Genomic DNA, 27,995 nt, shown 5'->3' with positions numbered 1-27,995 from the left:
ATCATACTTTTATGCAGGTTCATTCAACTTATGATGGGAATTTAGTTGATTCTGTGCATTCAGATTTTCCTCATGAAGAAGCTGCCCAAAGTTCTATAAACTACTCTAGCAGACAAAGGTTCTTTTTTTTTTTTTTTTTTTTTTCCTTCTATTATTTCCTAAAATATACAGTTAATTTTTTAAAGAAAAAATTCCCATAAGCATCACATTGATAGTCCACAAATGAAAGTAATGTTCAATTTGTTTGCTTCTTTTGATTGTTCACTTTACTGCTTGATGCTTGCCATTAACGTTCTGACATCTCTAACTGGCTTTTCAATTGTCAGCATACATCCACCACCTGCATTTGGTTCATCTCCTAACCTTGAAGCCCTTGCGCTTGAAGCAAATGACTCTCATGATCAAGAGGATGAAGAGTCTGTACATGCCAGTACACGGTTTTCTCAGTAAAAACTCACATCTCAATCCATTCATTGGGCTTGAGCTGGCAAAATTTTACAGAACATCTTTTGTTTGGATTGTGGACTTTAATTGATTAATTTTTTATATCAATTTTAGTTACGCTTTCATTTTAATAGGCTTTGAGATTCGCCTTTGTACTTGCTAAATGATCTAAACCATACATGACCATGGCGAGTTCTACTAAGGCTTAACTCTCTCTCCCTCTCTCAATTTAGTGCTTTTAGTGTGCGAGGATATAAAGAACTCTATATACTTATTTATTTAGCTATGATTCCTCGAATACAGTTTTTGACTTGCTTTGCTGTACTACCATATGATGACCATCATCCAAAAGGTATATTGCCAAAATATGGTCATGCATGATGCTTCAATTGAATTTAAACATTAGTACCAATATCATGCATTAGCAGATGATTTTTTATACATTTAGTGAAGTGAACTGGCTATACTTTCAAAGAGAGATTGTGATATGGTATATCTTTGTGATTGACAATGCTGTAGGCCCCTGCATGAAGTCACCTTCTCATCAGATGACAAGCCCATGTTGATATTTGTGACTTGAATAAGACAAGTCAATACACGTGGGGCCCATTGCAAGTTGCTGTTCAGCCTAGGAATACTTCTCCTAGTTGGATTCCTTGTGTGGTGTCGTGGCTTTACACACCAACTTTGAGTCCTTGCCCTGGGAGGTTTTGGAGTACTTCTCTAACTTGTATTAGGAGTACTATTCTGACTTGGAGTTGGAGTCTTTACCCAATATATAATAGCATGGTGTTGTGCGGCAAAGTGTAGAGCAAAAAGGAATGGTAATATTTGCTTGTATTTTGGTGTGCCAAAAACGTGTGGGACAAAACGTGAGATAGGGATATCAGGAGAGTACAAGGCAGCAAGCACAAGGGGGTACCGCACAAGGGAATTAGAAAAGCCAAGTGTGGTGTTTTTTTCTTGGTGGTTTTTGGAGGAGCCAAAAACAAGTGATTAGAAGAAAATAGCGATCAGCCGTCATCCGTTCCAGCAAAAGAAGAGTTTGTACATCTGTCTTTTGTATTATATTTTGAGAATAATCTCTCTTGTATGATAGTGAGATTTTGGTGTATTGGGGCTTTGGGATCTGAGTAATTTTCTCCCTACTATTTTTGTACTCCATCTTTTGATAGTGAATTTTCTCCGGGTCGTCTCCGCCAGTGGATGTAGGCTTGTTAAGCCGAACCACTTAAATCTTTGTGTCGTGTGTGATTGCTTATCTTTGTTATTCCGCATTCTTCTTATTTTTTCGCATCTCACGGGTCTTGGGAAATAGGATTAATTTCCTAACAACTAGTATCAGAGCTTTTGGTTCGAGTGGGAGCGATGGTAGGTGAAGAAGGAAAGGTGGGAATCGAGAAATTCGACGGCAAAGATTTTGGGTTTTGGAAGGTACAGATTGAAGATATTCTTTATGGGAAAGATCTTCATCAACCTCTTTTGGAAGAGCAACCTGACGACATGGATGATAGCGAGTGGGCTCTGCTTGATCGTAAAGCCCTAGCAATTATCAGGTTATCACTGTCAAAATCAGTTGCACACAACGTTGTAAAGGAGAAGACCACAGCAGGTCTAATGGCGGCTTTATCAAGTATGTATGAAAAACGGTCGGCTAACAACAAGCTGCATTTGATGAAGAAATTGTTCAACCTAAAGATGGTAGAAGGGGCTTCGGTGACACATCATCTCAATGAGTTCAACACTATCACAAATCAATTGTCCTCGGTGGAAATTGATTTTGATGATGAGGTTCGCGCGTTGATCATCTTGGCATCTTTGCCAAATAGCTGGGAAGCCGTGAGGATGGCTGTGAGTAACTCTGTAGGAAAGAGTAAACTGAGCTATGAAGACGTCAGAGATTTGATTCTCAGTGAAGGGGTTCGCAGAAGAGATGTGGGTGAAGCCTCTTGTTCTGGTGCTGCTTTAAACCTCGAGACTCGGGGCAGAGGACAAGACAGAAACTCTAGTCAAGGCAAATCAAATTCCAGAAAAGGGAGAAGCAAATTTAGATTCGGACAACAACTAAAGTGTTGGAATTGTGGAAAGACTAGCCACTACAAGAAGAATTGTAGGGAACTGCGGAAGGAGACTGAGAACGATTATGCAAACATAGTGACAGAAGAAGTATATGATGCCCTACTTCTTTCTGTTGACAGTCTCCTTGATTCTTGGGTCGTAGACTCAGGAGTATCTTTTCATACGACAGCGATCCGTGAAATTCTCGAGAACTATGTTGGTGGAGATTTCGGGAAGGTGTATTTGGCTGACGGAACGGCGCTGGATGTTGTGGGCCTAGGCGATGTTCGCATTAGAGTTCACAGTGACTCGGTATGGAAGTTACAGAAGGTCAGGCATGTTTCGGAGCTGAAAAAGAATCTGATTTCAGTGGGACAGCTTGATGAGGAAGGGCATTCAATTCATTTCCACGGTGGAAAGTGGAAGGTTAGCAATGGAGCTAGGATTTTGGCTTGTGGTCATAAGACGGGTACTTTCTATATGACCATGAACAACAAGGATACAGATGCTGTTGTAGATACGACTGCTGACTCAAAACTATGGCACCTAAGGCTTAGGCACATGAGCGAGAAAAAGATGAAGGTACTTATGTCAAAAGGGAAACTACCGGAGTTGAAGTCAGTTGAGTCTGATTTGTTGGAAGGCTGCATCCTAGGGAAGCAGAAGAAGGTGAGTTTTGCGGAAGTTGGCAAAGCACCTAAGCTTGGAAAGCTGGAGCTAGTACACACAGATTTGTGGGGTCCCGCACCAGTGGCATCTCTTGGAGGCTCGCGGTATTACATCACATTTATTGATGACTCAAGCAGGAAGGTATGGGTTTATTTCTTGAAAAGTAAATCTGATGTATTTGAGACTTTTAAGAAATGGAAGGCCATGGTTGAGACTGAAACGGGCTTGAAGCTCAAGCGTTTGAGATCAGACAATGGAGGAGAATACGAAGACAGGGGGTTTAAACAGTTTTGCGCAGTGAATGAGATTAGAATGGAGAAAACTATCCCGGAAACGCCACAGCAGAATGGCGTGGCTGAGTGCATGAACAAGACTCTCAATGAGCATGCTAGGAGTATGAGATTGCATGCTGGGTTACCAAAGACTTTCTGGGCTGATGCAGAGTGCACTGCTGCATATCTGATAAATAGGAGGCCTTCCGTTCTCTTAAGCCATAGACTACCGGAAGAAGTCTGGAGTGGAAAAGAGGTAAATCTTTCACATTTGAAAGTTTTTGGTTGTGCTTCGTATGTCCATGTGGAGTCTGATGCTATGAGTAAACTAGATGGTAAATCTAGTAAGTGTTTCTTCATTGGATATGGAGATGAGGTCTTGGGTTATCGATTTTGGGATGATCAAAATCAGAAGATCATTAAAAGTCGGAATGTGACTTTTATTGAGTATGCTATGTACAAGGATGCGTCAAGTGCAGAACCTGAAGTTACAGAGCAGTAACCGAAAATGTCTAAGTTTCTTAACTTAGATGAGCTTTCTGAAAGTACAGTACAAAAAGAGAAACAATTCGTGGAGGTGGAGCTTGATGAACAATGTTCACTCACGGATGAATGTGATAATAGAGAATCTTCAAGAAACTTACAGCACCGAGAAGAGTCTTATTCTTTAGCAAGAGGCAAAGAGAAACGTGATCGAAAAGCAACAAAGAGGTATGGCTTTGAGGATATGGTTTCTTTTGCTCTGACAACTAGTAGTGGAGATCTATCGTCTGTTCAAGATGGTATGCCGAAAGAGGTGGAGTCACTATGAAGTGGTAAAACTTGGAAATCGGCAGAATTACCCAAGGGAAAGAAGGCTAAAGGGTGCAGATGGGTCTACAGGAAGAAAGAGTCATCGGATAAAGCTGTATGGTCAACAGGACAAATAGGGAGGCATGTTGTTATGTCTAAATCAGGTCCTATGCTTAAGTTCAAGAGGCACTTGGACTTAAGTGACACTTGTGGAGTGTGATTGCCCTTAGGGGCTAAGGCGGAGACATCTGGAGGAAATACATTTTGCGACTTGATGGGATTCAAGTCAAGGTGGAGATTGTTGATATTTGTGACTTGAATAAGACAAGTCAATACACGTGGGGCCATTGCAAGTTGCTGTTCAGCCTAGGAATACTTCTCCTAGTTGGATTCCTTGTGTGGTGTCGTGGCTTTACACACCAACTTTGAGTCCTTGCCCTGGGAGGTTTTGGAGTACTTCTCTAACTTGTATTAGGAGTACTATTCTGACTTGGAGTTGGAGTCTTTACCCAATGTATAATAGCATGGTGTTGTGCGGCAAAGTGTAGAGCAAAAAGGAATGGTAATATTTGCTTGTGTTTTGGTGTGCCAAAAACGTGTGGGACAAAACGTGAGATACGGATATCAGGAGAGTACAAGGGCAGCAAGCACAAGGGGATATTGCACAAGGGAATTAGAAAAGCCAAGTGTGGTGTTTTCTTCTTGGTGGTTTTTGGAGGAGCCAAAAACAAGTGATTAGAAGAAAAAGGGTGCTGCAGAGTGAGAGAAGAAAATAGAGATCAGCAGTCATCCGTTCCAGCAAAAGAAGAGTTTGTACATCTGTCTTTTGTATTATATTTTGGGAATAATCTCTCTTGTGTGATAGTTAGATTTTGGTGTATTGGGGCTTTAGGATCTGAGTGATTTTCTCTCTACTATTTTTGTACTCCATCTTTTGATAGTGAATTTTCTCTGGGTCGTCTCCGCTAGTGGATGTAGGCTTGTTAAGCCAAACCACTTAAATCTTTGTGTCGTGTGTGATTGCTTATCTTTGTTATTCCGCATTCTTCTTATTTTTCGCATCTCATGGGTCTTCGGAAATAGGATTAATTTCCTAACAGCCCAAACTCCTTAGTCAGGTATTTAATAGGTTTTCATATTTAAGCACATCAATTATTATCTTCGTATGATGTTTATTGATTTGCAGACCGTGTGTGTATGCAATGTCTGTGTGTCTTCACATGCCCGTGTGCACGTATACATAAGCATACATGCCAGCCTGATGGTAGTAAACATGCTTTGAGCTTGTAAGAATGGGTTCTTACAGAATTCCTGATATGAACATACCCATGAAGCACTCAACTCAAATCAACCTAGCTTAATCAAATTTTTCGAACATTAAATGCAATATGAAATTATGTCTCTGGTTATATGGTAGCATTCGCATTCTGCATGGTCACGGTTATGCAAAATTTGTAGTTGACTTCCTTGCTGGCTGAGATGGGACTAAACATCCAAGAGGCACATACCTTTTCAACAGTAGATGGTTACTCCTTAGATGTCTTTGTCGTCGATGGTTAGCCATATGAGGTAATTTATGATTTAATTAGCAAACTGGAAAGAGTAGTCCTTCTATACGGAAGTAAATTCAACATCTATTATATGGCATTAAGACAAGGCCAATTGGTCTGCCACTACAATATATCTTTTATTTGCCATAGTTTCGTTCTTCTTTTTCTTTTTTCACATTCCACACTTTTTTTTTTTTTTTTTTTTTTTTAAAGTAGTATTTTGAGAAGGTAAATGCGCTTTTGGATCAATGGAATTGTATGAAATTTTTGATTAGTTCACACTACAAAAAAATAAGGGTTTAATGACGTGGCAACTATTCATTATTTGTTACCACGTCACCATATGGTAACGTGTGAAAAGAGGACACGTTACCATGGTAATTTCTAACGTGGCATTTTTTACACGTCATCTTATGGTAACGTGTTGTATTAACACGTTACTTTATTGTAACGTGTTAAAAAGACACGTTACCATATGGTAACGTGTGAATATGACACGTTACCATAGGGTAACGTGTTTATTTACCACGTTACCATATGGTAAAAATATGGTAACGTGGTAAATTGACATGTTGCCCTTTGGCAACGTGTTAATTTAACACGTTACAAACTTGTAACGTGTCCTATTAACACGTTGCCATTTGGCAACGTGTCAATACGACACGTTACAAAATGGCTAAAAATTTAAAAAAATTAAAAAATAAAATTTTTCATAAATTTGATAATAAAAAAATTGTTTTAGTGACTCCTTGCATTATTTGGTAGATGAGAAGTGTGTTTTTTTATACAAGTATAACCTTGTAAACAATTATACAATTCTATTGACATTCATTAATCTATTATTATTAATTATATTATCAAATTTAGTACGTATGTTAATAATTCAAACTATATAATATAGAAGTTGTAAAAACTTGAGCCATATATATTATAATTTAAGTTTATTGAGAGTGATGAGGACTCAAACATACACATGAAAAAGAAAATGCATGGGAGCTTAGGACTTTGTGGCAGGCAGATTGATCATGATTGCATGCATGCAATGCTAGTACATTAAATTTAGTGACTCCTTAACTAGCAATATGATAAAGTAATGATTATGAAAAGAGCTAAATTCTTAATAACCCTATCAATTAATTAACAAAAGTGAACTGGATGCAAGCTAGCACTGAACATGCTATACATTATTATAAAGTTGAGCAATAAACTTGAGCAATACATTATTATAAAGTTTATATAAACTAATGAAATAAATAAACAAATCAATATATACTATCATACTTTATAATGATCATTATAAAGTATATATCATAGGATTTTTTCCTACTATATTGCATGTCATATAGTAATTGAGTTCTTTATATTATGGTTTATGTTTTGCATTATATAAAATTATAAATTCTGCATATTTATATATATATATATATATATATGATCAAATTTTTTTGTTAGCTAATTAACTTATTAATTTGGTTGAAATATATTATTTTTAGGGTCCATGGATGTTTGTATGATAGGTACGTATGTAGGAATGTAGGATTGTTCAATATGAGCATACATGCAAAATATTTATATCTACATTTTTAAGTAATTAAGTAGTTTGAAATTAGGTAAATTTATTTTATTTTGTGTAGGTTTTACAAACCTATTAAGTAAATGATCATTTATATAATAAACAAAAAATTGAAAATTGATTTAACAAAAATAATAATAAAAAATATAGAATGTTGAAAAAAAATGAAAAAAAATAAAAATAAAAATTATGTTACTTTATTTTAAAAAAAAAAAATTGCGACAAAAACATAACTTACATTTATTTTATTTAGGTCCCCCTAACAAATTATGCCTTTCAATTTGTTTAATATAATTTGGTTTAGGTTTTGCAAATTTATATTAGAGTACATGTTATTAAATCAACAACGAACATAGATTTTTTTTTTTTTTTTTTTTAAGTACGGTACCCAAAACAAATGGTTTTAATTTTGTATTATAATGTAGTTTAAGGTTTGGAAATTTAGATTTTGTAACAATTAACCTAGAAATATTTTATTTAAAGGATCCCCGTAACAAAGACGATATAAAATAGGAAAATATAAAATGTAGATTATGTTAAGGGCTATAAAAAACCTATAGGACACAAACCGAAAACAAATAACAAACCTATATTTATTTTATTTAGGGTCCAAATATATACATAACAAATGCATAAAAAGGAAAGACAAGAATAACAAAAAGGTAATGAACCTACTTTTACTTATTCACCGTTAGGGTCCCTTTGGGCCATAGTAATGCATTTATGTTTAAGTTTAGCGTTATTATGATCATGCAAATTATCACGAGAGTGAGCTACTCATTTTAAACAATAATCACCTAAACGATCCGCATGATGACATCCAATACGTCCGACCTGGCTTCGTACCCATCGAAGCGTATGTCATTTTATATGAATTAAATTTGTACATTGATTGGTTTGTTGTAATTTATTTGTACATTGATTGTCAATTATGTCCTCGACATTCCCGGCTCTTCGATTGATTTAGGCCCGAATTACGGATACCCAGGCGTTCCGACAGGCCTTACCCAGTTCGGGTATCAGTATGAGACTACTCCTCGCGCCTCGGACAAATCCCCACGTATGCCATCCCCGGGACCGACATTGGCAAAGATTGGATTATTGTCGCACAGGTATTTTGATCCGCCGCCACACAACAGCGTACCTGTGGATGGTAGTGAGACACAGGCCCCTGATGACATGGATGGTGGGACAGATGACCCTGCTTGGCCAGTATTGGCTATCGACCATGTTCGTACGATAGATATGTATGTATGCTATTTCGAACCATAAATATGTACAAATTTATGCATAATGGTACATGTAATAATTAAGTTTATAAATTCAATTAATATATGTTTAACCATTTGTGTGTTAATACTTCATCATTGCAGATAGCGACGGTAACTTTAAAGTGTTGACCGCAAATGACTCACACAAGTTGTGGGACATTCCCGCTGGGAAAAGGGTCGTCATGGAGTATAATGGAGTGTGGCAGCCCATAGGACAAAGCGGCAAAAAATTTAGACTGATGATGGGCAAGACTTGCAAGGCCGGGTCCTTTATCAGGCTATCTGACAACTGGAAGGATGTACCAGGACAATGCAAGGAGGAATTATTGGAGTCATTGATGGTAAGTGTGGATTAGATATTCTTAATTTATGATATGTAGCATTTGTATATTAAATTTTGTAAAAGTGTATATTATATAGCATTTGTATAGTAAAAGTGTATATTATATAACACTTGTACATTTTGTAAAAGTGTAAATTTTGTAAATATGTACCAGCATTTGTATATATATAGCATTTGTATATTAAATTATGATGGTAAGTGTATATTAAATTTGTATATTAATACCCTAGTTTTTAATTGATGTAGAATTACTTCTATATCATGCCTGGGTCGGATATGACGCAAATAAAAAAATACGCTTTCAGAGACATGGGCGAGAAGCAGAAGCTTTTGAGACACAAGTTAAGGAAGAAGCTCATGATTCAGAGTGACGACACTCCTTCGACAGTGGCGGCAAGGATGGGCCAGACCATTTCAAAGTACAACCCCGCAGACGTGAAAATATTGTTGGGAAAATGGTGTAATCCCGCTTATCAAGTAGGTCACTTCAAACTATTTGTGTTTCGTTAATTGTAATTGTTCGATGCCTTAGCTATTAATAATGTCTACATGTTGTGTTCGTAGGCTTATTGTGCGCACATGAATCAAATACCAGACTACACCGGCACGAAGAGCTTTGCAAGGGTGGCACATGAGGACATACTACTCTAATTCACCATAACTATATATGTATGTCATATATTGCGTAGTACATATACGAACGTTGATAATCATGGTTTGCACTTATTGCAGGTAATTACTTCGGTCAAGGCTCCTACGCAAGCGAAGGCTTACATTAAGACTCATACAAAGAAGGATGGTAGCTGCCCAAATCCGATGGTCGCAAAGAGAATTGTAAGTGGCAGACACCTTGTCATGAATTTTTATTTATGTATTAACTAATTGAGTTTTAACAATTATATATATAATAATGATCATGTATAGGCACGGATGGAGGAGTTATTGGAAAATGACCCTGCGGAACAGGTAGATAGGCCCCAGGGGATGATTAGGTGGACACCGAATGACGCTTATGCTCAGGCGCACAACAATAAGCCTGAGTATGCGGGTCATGTTCGAGGGGCCAGTAAGAATATTCTGCCTGCACGCAGCACCATCCACTCATACTATACACCGTCCCAAGCACGGTCGCAGAACCGTGGCGGGACAATGGTCTCGCGGGAAGAACTTGAAAGAGCCATTGAAGCTGAGATGGAGAAGCACATGGAGCAAATGGATGCGAGGCTGGCGCAGCAGAGGGACGAGATTACTGTGGCGGTGACCGCGCGGGTGACTCAGCAGATGGCTGCTCAGATGACGGAGTATGAGGCCCGGTTTCGCAGCCTTGAGGGGTCGAGACGTATGGGGTCCGAGCCGGAGGTGATGACTATCAGGAATCCGCAAGATGCGGAGTCCCCAGCCCGAGTGATTCTGAGATCCTTAGTTGATAACCGATCAGGTAACAATATATTCTTATTGTTTCTATTTGAGTAACATGATTATCTTACGAGATGAATATCATTTTAATGGCTAGTAATTTTGTTTGGCAAATAAACTTTGTTTGTATCTAAAACAATTGTATATAACACAATTGCAACGTACTATGTGTAGATGATGTAAGAGTAGAAGCTGAGGACGACGATCACAATGAAATCCAACACCAGACCCCGGCTCGACAGAAGTCTCGTTTGTCAAGACATTATACCCGTAATTCAACAACCCCGTGAGTAACATTGATAATCGAGCAGCATATATATATATATATATAAACTCAAAATAATCTACTTTGTAGTTCCTGGTTGGTTTGGTTGTGATTTGAGCTTTGCATAGTTAATCTTACCATATTTGTTGAAGCCGTCTCAGTGAATAAATGTATATGTAGATATATATGTGTTTGTGCTTAGGTCGTGCAAATATGAATGTCGATGTATATTTTTTCTCACTTACTTGGACATTGCTCATCTCTTAGGAGTTGATAAGTATATATCGCAAGTGTCAACTAGCTGATTGGTTGTTTGTTTTATCATTTGCAGTTAGTACAGATAAGTCGGGAGATAATAATGGTCATGATAATCAATGTTCACTCGGCTTTGGTCGGAGTAGTGTATGACTTGGCTTAAGTTTACATGTATAATTTAAGGCTTAAGTTTTTTGTATTTATGAATAACGTTAGTTGCATTTTATTTTACTATGTCCTACTTCCTACGTTGATGTATATATTTAGAGTTGGATTATTGTAGTTGGATTGTGATTATATATTTGATGTTGGATGGATAGTTGGATTGGTTGGTTTGGTTGGTTTGGTTGTGATTATCAGGTGTCGATCGTCGGAACGGAAAAAAATTTACAAAAAAAAAAAAAAAATTTCCCTACCAACTTTCGTAACGTGTCATATTTTGACACGTTACAAATGTTTGTAATGTGTCAGAAACTGACACGTTACAACTTGGTAACGTGTTAATTTCTGACACGTTACCAAGTTGTAACGTGTCAGTTTCTGACACGTTACTAAATTGTAACGTGTCAGATGATGACATGTTACAAAAATTGAAATAGTTACGCCTACTTTCATAACCCGTCAAACACGTTACTATAGACACGTTACTACACTTTAGTAACGTGTTAACACCATATGCACGTTACTAATGGTCTGTAATTAAAAAAATTGATTCTTGTAGTGTCAGTTTTCTGAATTGCATTACAAAAGCAATTCTTTTTGTGTTCACAAGCATTGCTTGATGGACTTTGGGTTGATGCAGGGCATAGATCAGCTTAAAACTGCATCGGAAAGAGAAGTTTTAAAAATTGAGGTAATATCTTGCTACTCATTTCTGCTTTCAAGTAGGATAGCTGGCACTAAACACGATCTTGTACCATGTCAACTGAACAATCCAATTTTCTATTCTATTCTTTATTCTAGTTCCCCTTCTCAATTATATGTGAACAATGCATCCATAACTTAGTTTGGAATTTGGGGTTGCTATTCAGAGGCAAGCTTGGCCGAATCCTCGATCATCACCTACTGTAGGCGAGCTTGATCAAACAGTGATCAAATGTGAACCTGATCATTTGACAATACCAAATGATGGGACTGACGTATAGGAAATTGATCCTAAGCATTTGAAGTTTAGAAACAAAATTGCATCAGGGTCGTATGGCGATCTGTAAGTTTATAGTATTTATACATACCTTCCTCTTCTTCTTTTTGGCTAGGCATCTACTGATTGCTGTTAGTGTTAAATTAACGAACTTGTTTAATTGAATCAGGTACAAAGGTACATATTGTAGTCAGGAAGTGGCTATTAAAGTTCTCAAGCCTGAGCGTGTAAATTCAGATATGCAGACAGAGTTTGTACAGGAAGTCTTTATTATGAGGTTTGTTTGAATCATATTATTTGCACTATTTGGCCCTTTGATATCTGTTCTTCATTTTTGTGTTCGAGGATGTTGTGCAAGTCCTGTGTAACTGAGCTTCATGTTCTTATTGTGGGTGTTTGTTGTATGTTCACGTAATTAGGAACCAATGTAAAACTAGCACCCATGTGTGCCTTTATTCTATGTGGGCTATTCATCTCCCAATGTGAGACAAGAGTGTTACAGAAAGTAGATGTATTAATTAATGACAGCAATATCTACCTCTCCACAATCAACTCTTTGTCGATTCTTTAATGGATTCTGCTTATTTCCTGATCAACTTACATTAGTTCTTGTTTGATTCATATATAAGTAACTATGATTCTACAGTAATTTTTCTTTGGAATGCTTGGTTCCTAGCATGCTTTAACCAGCTTCTTTTGAATATTGCAGGAAAGTTCGACATAAGAACGTTGTACAATTCATAGGTGCATGTACCAAGCCTCCAAGCTTGTGTATTGTAACAGGTGAATTCCATCACGTTTGCAAATTATATTTGCTTTTAATGGCACCTTGTTACTTTAAGATTTTTGGTTATTTTTATTTGATATCGTCATTTCAACAACTTGTTTTCTGCTTTAAACTTTCAGAATTTATGTCTAGTGGAAGTGTCTATGACTATTTACATAAACAGAAGGGTGTTTTCAAGCTTCCGTCCTTGCTCAAAGTAGCAATTGACGTTTCCGAGGGAATGGACTACTTGCACCAAAATAATATAATCCACAGAGATTTGAAGGCTGCTAATCTTTTGATGGACGAAAATGAGGTAAGCGGCTTCTCAAATATGTATTTTATCCATGTCAATTTCAACATGGTGTTCGTAATTGCTTTCTTTATCTTGTGTTTGTGCATTTTTTTTTAATCCATGATATATGGTGGCAAGTGCAGATATCCTCATATTTTCTTTCTGTCTTCGTAAGGATCTCAGGTGGTTATATATTTCTAATGGTTTAGACCATCACATATTTTCTGGTCAAATCCATAGTCTTTTCCTCATAGGATGGTCTGTTTGATTTTTATAGATTCCAGCATGTACAAGGCATGACTGGTGATTACATAGTAATGGAAGCTTCCGTCCACCCTGTAGATGAAAAAAAATACCACTACTTATTTCTTTAAGATATTTCTTGTGCTGAAGTGTGGTATGGGTATATTCAACTTATATCACTAAAAAGGGTTATTCGACCTTCCTGTTTTCTATCTACATTTTCTTCACTTCTAAACCCAGAACTAAATAATCAATGGCCAGGTATTGACAGTGCTCTGCCTCCGATTGTATCTAGCACTTCTAAGGTCTCTTGCAGACCTGCATTTACAGAATCCATTTCTAATGGCTTTTCCGTTTAAAAGTTTTCTTAGTTCTCATGTTTTCTCACTGGGCTTACATTACTGAGGCATCTGAATGAATTTTGATGAAGGTTTCATATATATGCCATGACTAACTGTAGTTCAGCACGATTGCAAAATTTATTTATTTATTTTATCATATGTTTTGCCTTTCAGGTTGTTAAGGTTGCTGATTTTGGAGTTCCTAGAGTAAAAGCTCAATCTGGAGTTATGACTGCAGAAACTGGGACATATCGGTGGATGGCTCCTGAGGTGTGAATTTTTTACATGAAATCTTGGAGCCTTCAATTATAAAAAGTTTTTGAAGTGTTCCAATACGTACTGACATCTGCCTTTCCTACACCTAACATGGCTACATATGTTATAAATTGTATTTGGAATTTTCTGATAATGCTTCATATTGTGAGTAAAATATGCAAGAGCTTATTATAAGTTTTGATAACCGTGGAATTAATATGGCCATTTGGTTATTTAATATTTACTTATGCCTATTTTAATCAGGTATCAAATTATTAAAAGTTTATATTAGATTCCGATATTAGAATAGTAACTGATTGTGTTGACCATCACTTAGAAAATGAATCTATTTGAAGCAGTGGGTTGACTGTGTGTTGCAGTTGTTAGGCCATTTGGTCATGTTGGATGTTTGCTCACTTGAGTCTTGAAACTGTGTTGCACGCAGAACATTATTTTTGGACTTCTTTGACTACAATGATACTGATTTTCAAGGCACTCAATTTCTTTGACCTGATAATATTGGTTATAAATTAGGTATCAGGCCAGTGGTCGTTATACAAGACTGTATGTTAAAATAAAAATAAAAAAAATAAAAAATAAATAAACCTTGTGGATCAGTTGGTGGAGAAAATTTGGCTTTCGAATGTTGTACTTTCTTTGATCAGGGGCATTCCTGTTTTTCTGTGAAGACCTGGGAGCTGGAAAGGATTTCTCGCCCTTCCCTTTTGTATGACTTTTCATTAGATTAGAAATATGGTACTGTTCGCTTTTGCTGCCTCAAAAGAGTGAGAGAACAAGAAAATGAAGATAAAAGAAAGAGCAGATTTGATGTGAAGCAGCTTATAAATAATAAAAACAATAATAGCAACCTAAATTTGTTGCCTTAAAAGTGCTGCCTTTTCAATTTATGATTGGATGTATACCATTTATCAGTTTGCTTGGCAGCAGTTATTTTCTATCTTCTATTAGGAGGTTATCATATTGTCATTTTCTTACCACACTTCTTTTGCATCGAAGGTTATAGAACATAAGCCATACGATCACAAGGCTGACGTTTTCAGTTTCGGAGTTGTGTTATGGGAGTTACTAACTGGAAAGGTATTGCTTGGTTTTTTTTTTTTTCCTAGAATAAAGTATTTGTGACTTGCATTTTCCCCCTTCAATTGAATTATCTCCTCTTCTTTTTCTTGCCAGCTCCCATATGAATACTTAACCCCATTGCAAGCAGCTGTTGGAGTGGTTCAAAAGGTACAATATTTTTTCAACATTGTGGAATAAGTTTTGTGACCATATAATGTTGCCTATATCTCATCCGAACTATAGGCAACATTAGATTAGGCTGGAAGAATTTTCTCCAACTCAGTTTGGAGGAAAATTCTGTCCTTTTCGAAATATATCCGTCTGAGTTCGAGGGTTGAGACCTGTTACGGAACTGGCTTAGTGCCTTCCTGTAACTGAAAAGGCTATGTTGATTGAATGGATATATCTGGTACGTGAACATAAATTACGTTTTACTTCTGTTCCAGGGTCTACGGCCTACTATCCCAAAGCATACTCATCCAATGCTTGTTGAGCTGCTAGAGAAATGCTGGCAGCAAGACCCAGCATTAAGACCTGACTTCTCGGAAATTATAGAGATACTGCAGCAAACGGCCAAGGAGGTAAATTCTCGTTATGCATGCATTCCAATGGTTTCTAGTGCATGATTCAAAAATTAAGAAAATACTACAAGCACCTTTTGATGACTTTTTCTTCTTTGCTAGTATTCTCTCTCTTATTTACTGAATTTTTGTAGAAAATCTCTTTCAAATCATGTATATTTTCATCCACAGCCGTCTTCCCTCCTTCCCTTTCTTTCCCTTGTCTCACTCCCAAATTTGCCTCAAATTAAGCTTGTTGGGTCATGGATCAGCTGAGTTGGGCCCGATAAAACGGTTTGCTGGCCCATCCCTAGAGCTCGGTCATTTTTACTGTTCACCATGTTTATACTCGGCAAATTTATGCCCAATGAACCACGCTCGGTTAGGAGGCTCGGTAAACCGAACCTCACATGAATGTGAATTCTCGAGAAAGCACTCTCAGAATATTATATATACCTGCATAAATATCCCATTTACCGTTCTTCAATATATTGTTGGCACGTGGACCTTCGGTAAGTCCACAGTGTTGGATGAACAGGTGCAACCCGATGCCTGTAAAAGAGGGGTCCCTTCTTTTGTTTTGGCAACTTCTTTTTCCTCTCCTTAACTGAATATTTCTGATTATCTTTATCTTTGAAGTTATATTTTCTCTTAAACACTGTGACTAACTTAGGCATCGGAGCTATTCCCTGCCGGACAACGCCGACAGCTTTGATTCCTTTTCTTTGACATTTCTCAGCCAGATAAATCCCAGTAGACATCAAGATATTTATGAGATCCATCCTACGTCATCATTCGGAAAATTGCTTAAACAGTTTGGGGCCGTCTGTGGGAACTTCGATTTTTTATTGGTTCTTACTAATCTCAAATATTCCGATATGGTGAACGCTTCCCCACATCCTGTTACACCTCCAAACCCCGACCCTATTACACCTCCACACCCTGCTCCAAATGTTCAAACCAATATTCTTGGAACATCACACGAACCAAACACCCAAGCAACCTTATTGGAAAGTTTTATGAAGCGAATAGCTGAATCAATGGAAGCTATGAGGAAACAGAACGAGGAAATCGTCTCTAGGTTAACTCATAGAGAAGATCAAATGCACGAAGGAAGGCAAGAAGGAGAATTCCAGGAACCACCATCGCCGACTCGACAGCAGTCAGTCCGGCGAGACGCTGAAAGTTCGATACGTGGGAGTCATACTACTATACAAACTAGGAGAGACTCTCACCGAGAAAGATCTTGTAATAAGGTGCAGTTTGGTGGTAAGTCTCATCGTGGCGAAACTAGTCACGCCAAATCCCATCATAGCCGCCCTCACCAAGGTTGTTCTCACCATCCAAATCCTGAAGGGGTTGTCATGAATAAGGAGGTGCGAGATCTTCAGGAGAAGTATGAGAAGATGGCTTTTCTAATTGAAAACGGTGAAAATCAATCCGTAGCCAAAGATCTTATGCAGTATACCAATCTGCCTTTCACTGACTTGGTAATGAGATTTCCTCTTCCTGACAAATTCAAAATGCCTCGGGTCAATAAGTATGATGGAAGCACGGATCCTTCCGATCATATGGAGAGTTTCCGAGCTCACATTATTCTTCATGATACTCTAGACGAGATAGCTTGCCGAGCTTTCCCACTAACTTTGGAAGGTATTGCCAAAGAATGGTTTGGAGGTCTGAGTCCTAAATCTGTTGACAACTTCGATTTTCTCGGACAACAATTTCTGGGTCAATTCCTTGCTGTTCGGAAAAGAAAGAAAAACCCTGCTTATTTACTGTCTATCATCCAAGGGAAAACCGAGTCTTTAAAAGATTATATGTTACGTTTTAATCGTGAGAAGTTGACGGTCGAAACCCCGGATGAACAAATTGTGCTTTCAACTTTGATGTATGGCATAAGAGCTGATGGGTGGTTAATGGCCGAGTTAGCTTGGAAATCAACCTCGGGAACTCTTCGGCAGTTCACGAACAAAGCTGAAGAATTCATTAACCAAGAAGAAACTATCTCAGCTTTGATGAAGTCCAAACCCGAGGAGAGTAAGCCTGTCACTGACTCGGTTAGAATAACACCAAAGGCTTTGGTGGAGAAAAAAAAGACAAGAGATCATCAGAAGGTGAGAATCCTAGAAAAGAAGATTGAGCTACCACCCAGGCAGAATCAGCAGCAATAGTATGTAGGATGGACACCTCTGAACACAACTGTTTTCAAGGTATTCATGGAGCTCAGGAAGGATCCGAGCTTCCAATGGCCCGAAAAAATGAATGCTCTTCCCCAAAATCGCACCACTCAGAAGTTTTGTGAATATCATAACGATCACGAGCATTATACCAAGGATTGCATAAGCCTTCGGTTTGAAATTGAAAAGTTTCTCATAAATGGGAAGTTGTTGAAGTTTGTAGCCGAGGAGAAAGGTCGAGAGAAAAATCCTCAAAACGAGTAGAGTCATTGTTCAGCACAGAACATGGAGCCGGACAATAATAATTTTCGTAATTAGAGACAAAGGCGTGATGAACCGAGGGTCCCTCATACCAATCAACAAAACCCTCAAAATCAAACCATAGTTGGGGAATCCGAACAATCGCAGGAGGATTGGCTGGGGGAGGGGAATCCAGTTCGGCAAGGAAAGCCTATGTTAAGCAAGTGAGAACGGAAGAAGTTTTTTCACTTGAGAAGCCCTCCAAAGCCCATAAACTGGAATCGGGCGTTCTATCATTTTCGGAGAAGGATGCGAAATAAATTTCAATGCCACATGACGATGCGTTGGTGATAACTTTGACAGTGGCTAATCAAGCTATTCATCGAGTTCTAGTGGACAATGGAAGTTCGGCTGATATTCTCTACTGGACAGTTGTTCAACAACTAGGCGTTGGCCGAGAAAAGTTAAAAACCTTTCTTGTCACCATTAATCAGGTTTGCAGGGGAGCATGTTCAACCCATCGGAATGATTTCTCTTCTAGTAACAGCAGGAACCGCTCCTAAACAGTCCACAATCATGGTGGATTTTTTGGTGATTGACCGACCATCGGCGTACAATGTAATCATCGGTCGCCCAACTTTGAACCAACTAAAGGCTACAACTTCTACCTATTGTTTGAAGATGAAATTTCCGATGACCGAAGGCGTCGGAGAAGTCAAAGGTGATCAAATTGTCGCCAGAAGGTGTTATAATACATCTTTGAAGAGGTGCCCAAAATCAGCACTATTGACGATCAGCAATTTGGGCAGTGCGAAGAAAATCCAGTTGAAGAAAGAACCAGCCGAGCCATTGGTTGATATACCAATAGCTGAAGGAAAGGTTGTGAAGGTCGGTTCTCAATTAACTCCAGAAGCCAGGGAAGTTCTTATTCGTTTCCTTCAGGAAAATCTGGAAGTTTTTGCATGGTCTCCCGAGGACATGCCGGGGATTGATCCTAAGGATATTGTTCATCATTTGAATATTAATCCAGAGATAAAGCTGGTGAAACAAAAGCGAAGGAAGTTTGCACCTGAGAGAAACATGGCAATTTCCGAAGAGGTAGACAAGTTACTTAGAGACCGGTTTATTGAAGAAGTCTATTATCCTGATTGGTTAGCCAACATGGTCATGGTCAAGAAGTCCAACGGGAAATGGAGGATGTGCGTGGACTTCACCGATCTTAACAAGGCTTGCCTGAAAGATAGTTTTCCACTACCACACATAAGTTCGTTAGTTGATTCAACGGCCGGGTATGAACTTCTGAGCTTCATGGATGCGTTTTCTGGTTACAATCAGATCTTCATGCACCCATCTGATCAAGATAAAACAGTGTTTATCACTAACCGAGGCTTGTATTGCTACAAAGTCATGCCTTTCAATCTGAAAAATGCCGGAGCTACCTACCAAAGGCTAGTAAACAGAATGTTTCAGGAGCAGTTCGGGAAGAATATGGAGGTTAATGTCGATGACATACTGGTCAAGAGCAGGCTGCAGATAAATCATGTGGCGGATTTACAAGAGGCGTTCACAACGTTGAAACGGTTCAAGATGAAGTTGAATCCTACGAAGTGCGCACTTGGGGTTTCATCTGGAAAGTTCCTCGGATATATGGTGTCAAGCCGAGGAATTGAAGCCAACCCAGAGAAGATTCAAGCAGTGCTAGATACGCAATCTCCAAAGAATACAAAGCAGGTTCAGCAATTGACCGGTAGAATTGCAGCATTGAATAGGTTCATCTCTCGATCCACAGATAAATGCCTTCCCTTCTTTAAAATTCTACGGAAAGCTTTCGAATGGTCAGAGGAGTGTGAACGAGCTTTTGACCAACTCAAGAAGTACTTGGTTGGCCGACCTCTCTTTAGCCGAACTATTCCTGGAGAAGTGTTATAATTATACTTAGCGGGGTCTCCAACCGCGGTCAGTGCGGCTTTGATTAGGGAAGAGGAGGGAGTTCAGAAACCTGTTTACTTCATCAGCCGAGCGTTACATGGCGTTGAGGAGAGGTATGTGCAAATGGAGAAACTTGCCTTTGCTCTAGTCATTGCATCTAGAAAGCTTCGGTCGTACTTTCAAGCCCACACAATCAATGTGTTGACCGAGTATCCATTGAAGAAAGTGCTTTGGAAGTTGGATCTGTCTGGTTGGTTAGTTAATTGGGCGATTGAAATTAGTGAGTTCTATATCCATTTTATCTCACGCAATGCTATCAAAGGCCAAGCACTTGCGGACTTTCTGGTAGAATTCACCAACACGCAAGACCTGGAAGTTTGGCCTAAAGAAAAAATATGGGTGATTTATGTGGATGGTTCCTCTACAAAAAAGAACGGTGGAGCTGGAGTGGTGATGATCACACCAGATGGAAAAGAGTTAAAGAGTTCGTTAAGATTAGAATTCAAGACTACTAATAACGAAGCAGAATATGAAGTAGTAGTAGCTGGGCTCGACTTAGCCCAGGAGATGGTGGCAGAGTTTATGAAAATACGGAGCGACTCTCAGGTGATTGTCAGCCATATTCGTGGCAAGTTCGAGGCTAAGGGCAATAAAATGAAGCTATATTTATCCAAAGTCCAGAATATGCAAAAGGCTTTCAAAAAATTTTGCATTGTTAAATTCCCGAGGGAAGAGAATGAGAAGGCAGATCTGTTAGCTCGGTTAGGGTCAGCAACCAATGATGGAGTAGAAAAAACCGACCAACCGATACAAATTCTGCAGCAGCCTACTATCACCGAGAAGGTCATGGTTTTAAGTATTGAGGTCATGCCGGCCTGGGCCGAAGAGATTGTCTGTTATCTAGAGATGGGAGTTCATAAAGGGGATAAAAGGAAGGCTATGCAATTGAAAAGAAAAGCTACTCGATTCACTTTCCTCATGGCGCCCTTTTTAGAAGAGGTTTTATGCTACCTCTCCTTAAGTGTGTTTCTCAAGAAGAGGGTAATTATATCCTCCGAGAGATACATGAAGGAATTTGTGGCAGTCATTCAGGAGCTCGAATGTTAGCACACAAAGGTGTTAAAGCAGGGTTCTTTTGGCCGGGTATGAATCGGGATTCCATGCAAATTGTCAAAACTTGTGATAATTGCCAACGTTTTGCCAACGTCATCAAGCAACTACCTGAGGAGCTTAGTTCAGTCTCCTCGCCATGGCCGTTTTCACAGTGGGGAGTGGATATAGTAGGGTCGTTACCTCCAGGAAAGGGGGGGTGTTTGGTTCGCTGTAGTTGCCGTGGATTATTTTACAAAATGGGCAGAGGTCGAAGCCTTGGTTAACATTACAACGAAAAATATCGAGAAGTTTCTTTGGAAAAATGTTATCTACCGATATGGAATTCCTCATGCCTTTGTTATACACAATGGCAAACAGTTTGATTGTGATTCCTTTCGAGACTGGTGTGCTGGGCTTCATGTTCGCCAATACTTCTCATCTCCAGGACATCCTCAGGTAAATGGACAAGTAGAAGCAATGAACAAAACCATATTCAAGATCCTAAAAAAGAAGCTCGGTCAGCACAAAGGAAACTGGGCAGAAGACCTTCTCGAGGTTTTATGGGCATACCGTACCACCAAAAGAACTCCAACCGAGGAAACCCCTTTTGCTTTAGCCTACGGAACCGAGGTTGTCATTCCAGCCGAGATTGGATCGAGGAGCTTTCGTGTAGACACCTTCAACCCCGAACTCAACGGCGAGGGTCTGAAATTACATCTCGATTTATTGCAAGAAAAGCAGGATCAGGCTCAAGTTAGTATGGCAGCGTACCAACAGAGGGTAGCTCGATATTTCAATCGGTGGGTCAAACATCATAGTTTTCAAGTTGGAGACTTGGTTTTGAAAAAAGTCACTCTTGCAACCAAGGACGCAACTGATGGGAAGCAAGCACCAAGCTGGGAAGGACCATATAAAGTAACCAAATGTGGCAAAGCAGGAGCGTATCATCTCACAAACTCCGAAGGCAAGCCACTCCAACGACCATGGAATGCTGAGCATCTTAAGAAGTATTTTGTATAGAATTATAATTCTCAGAGCTTCATTTTTGTTGTACTCCTGTTATAACGAATAAATACTCATGAATGAAGGATCCTTTGAGGTTATAATCATGCATAAGTCTTAAAAATGTGGCAGACCATACCTTTTATCTAAACACTCAAAAACAAAACAACAATTGAGTAAAGCGTTTTCCGAGAGCCACCTTTGGAAAAGTGTCTATAGCATTTTCCGACCCTTCGGTGAAATATAGCCGGAGAGTTTCCCGAGCATCGCTCGATGTAATATCACTAAGGCGCTTTCACCAAGGAAGAGTTTGGAAACATAGCTGAACAAGCGTTTTCCGAACTTACCACCTTTTCCCTAAAGGTTCCACTTTGGAGGAATATAGCCGGAGAGTTTCCCGAACTTAGTTCGGTGAAATATCACTAAGGCGCTTCCCCAAAGATGAAGTTCACAAACTTAATCGGACTGTACTGTCTAAAACTTAACCTTCCCCCAAAAGTTACTATTCGGCGAAATATAGCCAGAGAATTTCCCAAACTTTGCTCGGTGAAATTTCACTAAGGCGCTTTCCCAAACTTAACCTTTTACTCAAAGGTTCCACTTTGGTGAAATATAGCCGGAGAATTTCCCGACCTTTGCTCGGTGAAATATCACTAAGGTACTTTCCCGAGGAAGAAGTTCACAAGCATGACTAACGCCAGCATCTTCCTAATTTAAACATTTACCAAATGTTCGGCAAGACATAGTCGAACCAAACACTCGGCATACCGAATGTTCAAATATTGCGTTTAAACATAATCTTTCCCCAAGCATGCACATTTGGTATTCCTCTTGGTAATCCGCGTAAGACTTAGTAATTCATGCACTCCATCCCCAAATTCCAGAAAATCAAGCAATGATCAAAAACACACAGTGATCGGCGATTACTCGTATTTTGTGAGCGTACTTTCTATGAGCAAACACACACATAAATAGACCCAAAATTTTACCCTTCATCAAGATTCACATCATTATAAATTCAAAATTTATAAACAATAGGAATCGAGGGGGTATACATATATAACGCATAAGTTATGAAGCACAGAAGAATTAATCTCTGTCAAAAACATTCCTATTTCATTGTCAGAGTAAAGCAATTAGATACAATGAGGGAATTATGTCATTTCAGAGGCTAAAAAAAAAAAAAAATCATCAAATCAAACAGCACAATCCGATGCACAGTCCCATTCCTCATCAAATACAGTCACTGATTTTTCCGAGTCATCAGGTGCTTCAGCATGCTCGACTGCAGTAGAAGATTCGCTAGTCCGATACCGAGCAAATGGGTTAAAACCGAAGATTGTAATGCCTTTACAGTCAGGCATCTACTCCTGACCAACCACAGCAATCTTCGAAATGGCCTCTTCATTGGGGGGAATATCTTCAGGCTTAATTGTGTCTAGATCAACACCTTCTAGAGGACTTTTTGACCAACTCCGAAAGGTCTCAAAACCGGAGATGAAGCCTATACCCCAGCCATAATCTCGGCCCCAAGAAGCAAAAGAAAGCTGTTTATAGAAATTTCGAGCTTTATCCTTGTATCTGGTCACTTGCTCTTTAGCTCGAGAAAATTTTCCCTTAAAACTTACAGTTTCCTTTTTAGCAACCTTAAGCTTCTTCTATGTTGATTTTTGTTTTTTCTCAGCAGCCAGAAGTTGCTCCTCGGTTGCCTTTAATTTTCCCTCAGCCACTTCGGCTCGTGTACATTGCGCAGCCGAGTATTTTTGGGCCTTTTCAAGCTCCTCAGAAACCAAATTAATGCGAGACTCGGTAGCTCGACATTGAAGTTTAGCATCGGCAAAACTCTCCTTAAGACGGGTAGCTCCATCCTTGAGAGTCGAATAATCAGCCAACAAACTCGCGTACTTTGCTTTCTCAATAGCTAGCTCAAATTCCAAATTCTGAGACCGAGAAACAGCTCCAGCACTTTGAGCCTCCAACCTGGCAACCTGCTCGCCCGAGAGAAGAAGCTCACTCTATTGCTAGAATGACAGTTCTTTTAGTCATTTTATCTCGGCCTCAGCCTCTTCAAGCTTTTTCTTGGTATTCTCGGTTTCCAAAGTCGAGTTCTCAGCAGACCTTCTAAAGTGGAGGTAGTAGTTCAAACTGTGCATTGATCCTTGCAAAAGAAAAAAATTTTAGAATCACCCGTTTTTATCTTTAAAAGGAATAGAAAAACAAAGAGCAATTTACCTCCAGCTGATGTACAACATGTGCTCCATCACTTCCTTTGGAAGCTGGGCTCTTTCTTCTGGCGAACTATTAGCTGCGATCAGATTTACCAAAGCAGCAAAGGGATTTCCAAGCCAGTTGTCACCCAGCCAAGTGAGAGGCTCCCCAAATGACCAAGTTATCGGGTCAGGTGTACAATCTACCGAAGGACCTGTTGGTCGTGAAGTCTCGGTAGGATTCTGTGCGGGTTCACTCGGAGTACTATCTCTCGACAGCTGAGGTGAGCCTCCAAGGTTGGCTGAGTCTCCTACAGTTTCATCCGCAGTTGCAACAGTCTCGATATCCACTCGCTCGGGAACCACATGGGCACCAGCCACCTCTTCAGCCGTTGGAAGCTCGGAAGCTATAGGCTTAGGAATCACTGGCACATTGCCCGCAGACTCGGTAACCGAGGGTTCAACAGTCACGGGCTCCTCAGCAACTTGAGTTGCAACACCTGCAGTTTCTGTATGTGCATATTCGAGTTGCAGGGATGGGCCCCAGCCTCGGTTTGACCAGGGTAAACCAAGGCTAACGGCGGTATTATTGGCATCCTTGAGGCAAGCTCCCTGAGAATATCACCAACGTCTACCAGATCCTCCTCCAAAGAATCAGAAGCACTTTGGTGTGCGGCTTCAGTTAAAGTTGAAGGAAGGGGAACTGCCGAGATTGGTTCGACTTCTAAAACCTTGGAGAAGGGAGGTCTGGGCCTCATTGGTGTGTGAGAGGACGATCGGGGGGGTCGGTTTGCAGGAAGGACATCTCGGGTTGATGTGCCTTGTTCTCCTAGAAATTCTCTGACACACCTAAGAACCGAGGAATATGCTCTGACATACGAAGCTGGCGCTTCAACCTCGGAAGCTCCAAGTACCCCCGAGTCACTTGCAACACCGGCTCTTTTTCCCTCAGAAAGAACATGCGGTACTGTTCCTGCTATTTCAGGAACCGAATGTGCCTCAGTTTCTTCGGCCTCTAAATCGACAATTGGTTGTTCTGCTTGTGAGCTGCCCTCAGTTTTCTTCTTCTTTTTTCATTTTCTTCTCCAAAGAAGGAATCTCAGGATCTTCTGGCTCGTCAGTAATAGCCAGAGAGACTCTAGCAGCAATTGGCGACCTCACTGAGGTTTTCTTCGAGAAGGCATCCTCGGCTTTTCTCTTTCCTTTAGCTTTAGAGGGTTCCTCGGCTCTGATGGCTCTCCTTCTTGGAAACTCGGCAAGCTCGGCAGTTGGTCTCCTCGGCACCTCGACAGATGATACTCTCGGTGGAGTAGCTTCTACTAGTCTTGCAGGTGCAGAAGTCCACACATAGAGCCTCAGGTTCTCATCAGTCATGAGGACATCATAATCCATTTCCAGTGGATGAAGCTCGGCGTAATCTAGTACGCTCCTTACGCGCCTCCTCACTGTTTAAACTCGGTTCTTGTTGACCTAACGGCATATGTCAGGATTAGTTTTGCTGCAAAAGGAAGTATAATAGATAAATATGAAGCTCGATTTTACCTCGGTTTGATGGGGGCAATAGTTTCCCGAGGGACACTTGGGTCCCTAATTATTTCCGAAGGTGAAAATTCCAAATCACCTTGGACAAAGAAGAATTCATCTTTCCACCCCTTGTTGCTCGTGTAAGTAGGCCTGAAGGTAAGGAGCTTCATTTTCTTTCGAAGTTGGAAAGTGAACAAGAATTCAATCTTGGGACACTCCGTCAATCGGTAAATTTTTAGAAATTCCACGACGGTAAGTGGATGGTCTACTCCGAGAATTTTTGGCCAAACAATCATGCAAGCAAAGAAAACCCTCCATGCATTTGGCGACAATTGGTGCGGAGCTATCCTAAGGTAACTCAACAGCTCCAGAACTATCCTAAAAAACGGGAGTCTCAGACCTATTCAAAACATCTCCAAATAGACACAAATTTCGATACGATTGACATCCACCACTGCTCCAACACTGTCGGTATCGAAGCGCAGTCGAACCGAATCGGGTAGATGCCAGGTTTCGCGAATTTCGTGCTCATCACCGTCTGACAATTTTGATTCCCAAGTGACCGAGTGTAAGGCACCCAATGCGCTAGGGACATCCTCAACTCTACGACTCATTAGGTATCGGTGAAAAGGGGTTAATGGACGAGGGATGGAAGAGAGACCTTGTTGAAATAGGATATGGGCAACACTCAATCGAAGACGGTTTACCGAGGGCTCAATCAGAGGGAGAATGAAATCAAGGTAATGGAGAACGGGACTATTTGGGTGGACAAAAGGTTCGGCTGAAGGGACAGATTCGACCGAAGTCTTGAAGTACACCACTCTCGAAAAATAATACTCGGCCGAAAGGTCCGAGTGAAGGAGAGCCAGATTGGAAAGAGAAAGAAAATCGCAGAAACTCAAAAAAAAAAAAGAAAAAGAAAGACAACAATGGCTTCTAGACAAAAGGCAATGAGGAGAAGGCGAAGGTAGGAACTGTTTTTAAAGACTTATGAAAGGTGGAACCGAAGCAATGCAATTAAAGCCGTAGGGGCTAGGATTCCTCAAAAAGGCGCATTTCTTCTTTTCCTCTTCGTGCAGACGCTGACACATGGCCACTATAAAATTCAAACCACAAGAGGCATGACACGTGGGTCTCCGGGAAAAGGAAGGTAAACCATTTATCATTCAACACGTTTATCTTAAAAATTCAAAAGTTTGAAAATAAAATTCCAAAGTTTGAAAATAAGAGCCAAATCACGCTCATCCTTTGAAAATTCACTTTTATTTTTTTAAATAATAATAATAACAAAAAATCAAAGAGAAAAGCTGACCCATACTCGGATATCTACACGAAATTTCCATATTTTGTTAGAAAAGGAAATTGGGGGGTAACTATTAGGTCATGGATCAGTTGAGTTGGGCCCGATAAAACGGTTTGCCGGCCCATCGCTAGAGCTCGGTCATTTTTACTGTTCACCATGTTTATACTCGGCAAATTTATGCCCATTTATGCCCAGTGAACCACGCTCGGTTAGGAGGCTCGGTAAACCGAACCTCACATGAATGTGAATTCTCGAGAAAGCACTCTCAGAATATTTTATATACTTGCATAAATATCCCATTTACCGTTCTTCAATATATTGTTGACACGTGGACCATCGGTAAGTCCACAGTGTTGGTTGAACAGGTGCAACCCGATGCCTGTAAAAGAGGGGTCCCTTCTTTTGTTTTGGCAACTTCTTTTTCCTCTCCTTAACTGAATATTTCTGATTATCTTTATCTTTGAAGTTATATTTTCTCTTAAACACTGTGACTAACTTAGGCATCGGAGTTATTCCCCGCCGGACAACGCCGGCAGCTTTGATTCCTTTTCTTTGACATTTCTCAGCTAGATAAATCCCAATAGACATCAAGATATTTATGAGATCCATCCTACGTCATCATTCGGAAAACTGCTTAAACAAAACTAATTTCCAAATTATGTAATGCATGTGGAACATGTTGGGGATGAAGGAGAGGAACGACGCAAGGAGAAGTGAAGCGGAGGGTTCCTATCTGTTCTTAGACGGGGCCATCACTAGTGAAGAGAGATAATAATGTCGCTTAACATGGACGTAGAATTTTCTGTGCAGGCCACCTGTCACTTCTTACATCAGTATGTACAGTATGTTGTCCACATGATCAGGTTTTTTTGTTTTTTTTTAATATGTCACTTGTATCCAGTGGCGGAGAGACAGGGGGGCGGCCCAGG

The 27,995-nt window shown here is 39.8% G+C and overlaps 1 pseudogene; it reads left to right on the top strand.

The window, feature by feature from the left end:
• Positions 1–11: 11 nt before the first annotated feature.
• On the top strand, positions 12–27,825 carry LOC132163769 (serine/threonine-protein kinase STY46-like; annotated as a pseudogene).
• Positions 27,826–27,995: the final 170 nt, after the last annotated feature.

This window comes from Corylus avellana, chromosome 2 (assembly GCF_965113065.1).
Source record: "Corylus avellana chromosome 2, dhCorAvel1.hap1.2, whole genome shotgun sequence".
NCBI classification, from domain to species: domain Eukaryota; kingdom Viridiplantae; phylum Streptophyta; class Magnoliopsida; order Fagales; family Betulaceae; genus Corylus; species Corylus avellana.
Note: the sequence above shows the minus strand (reverse complement) of the source record. Positions and strands in the feature narration are given on the sequence as shown.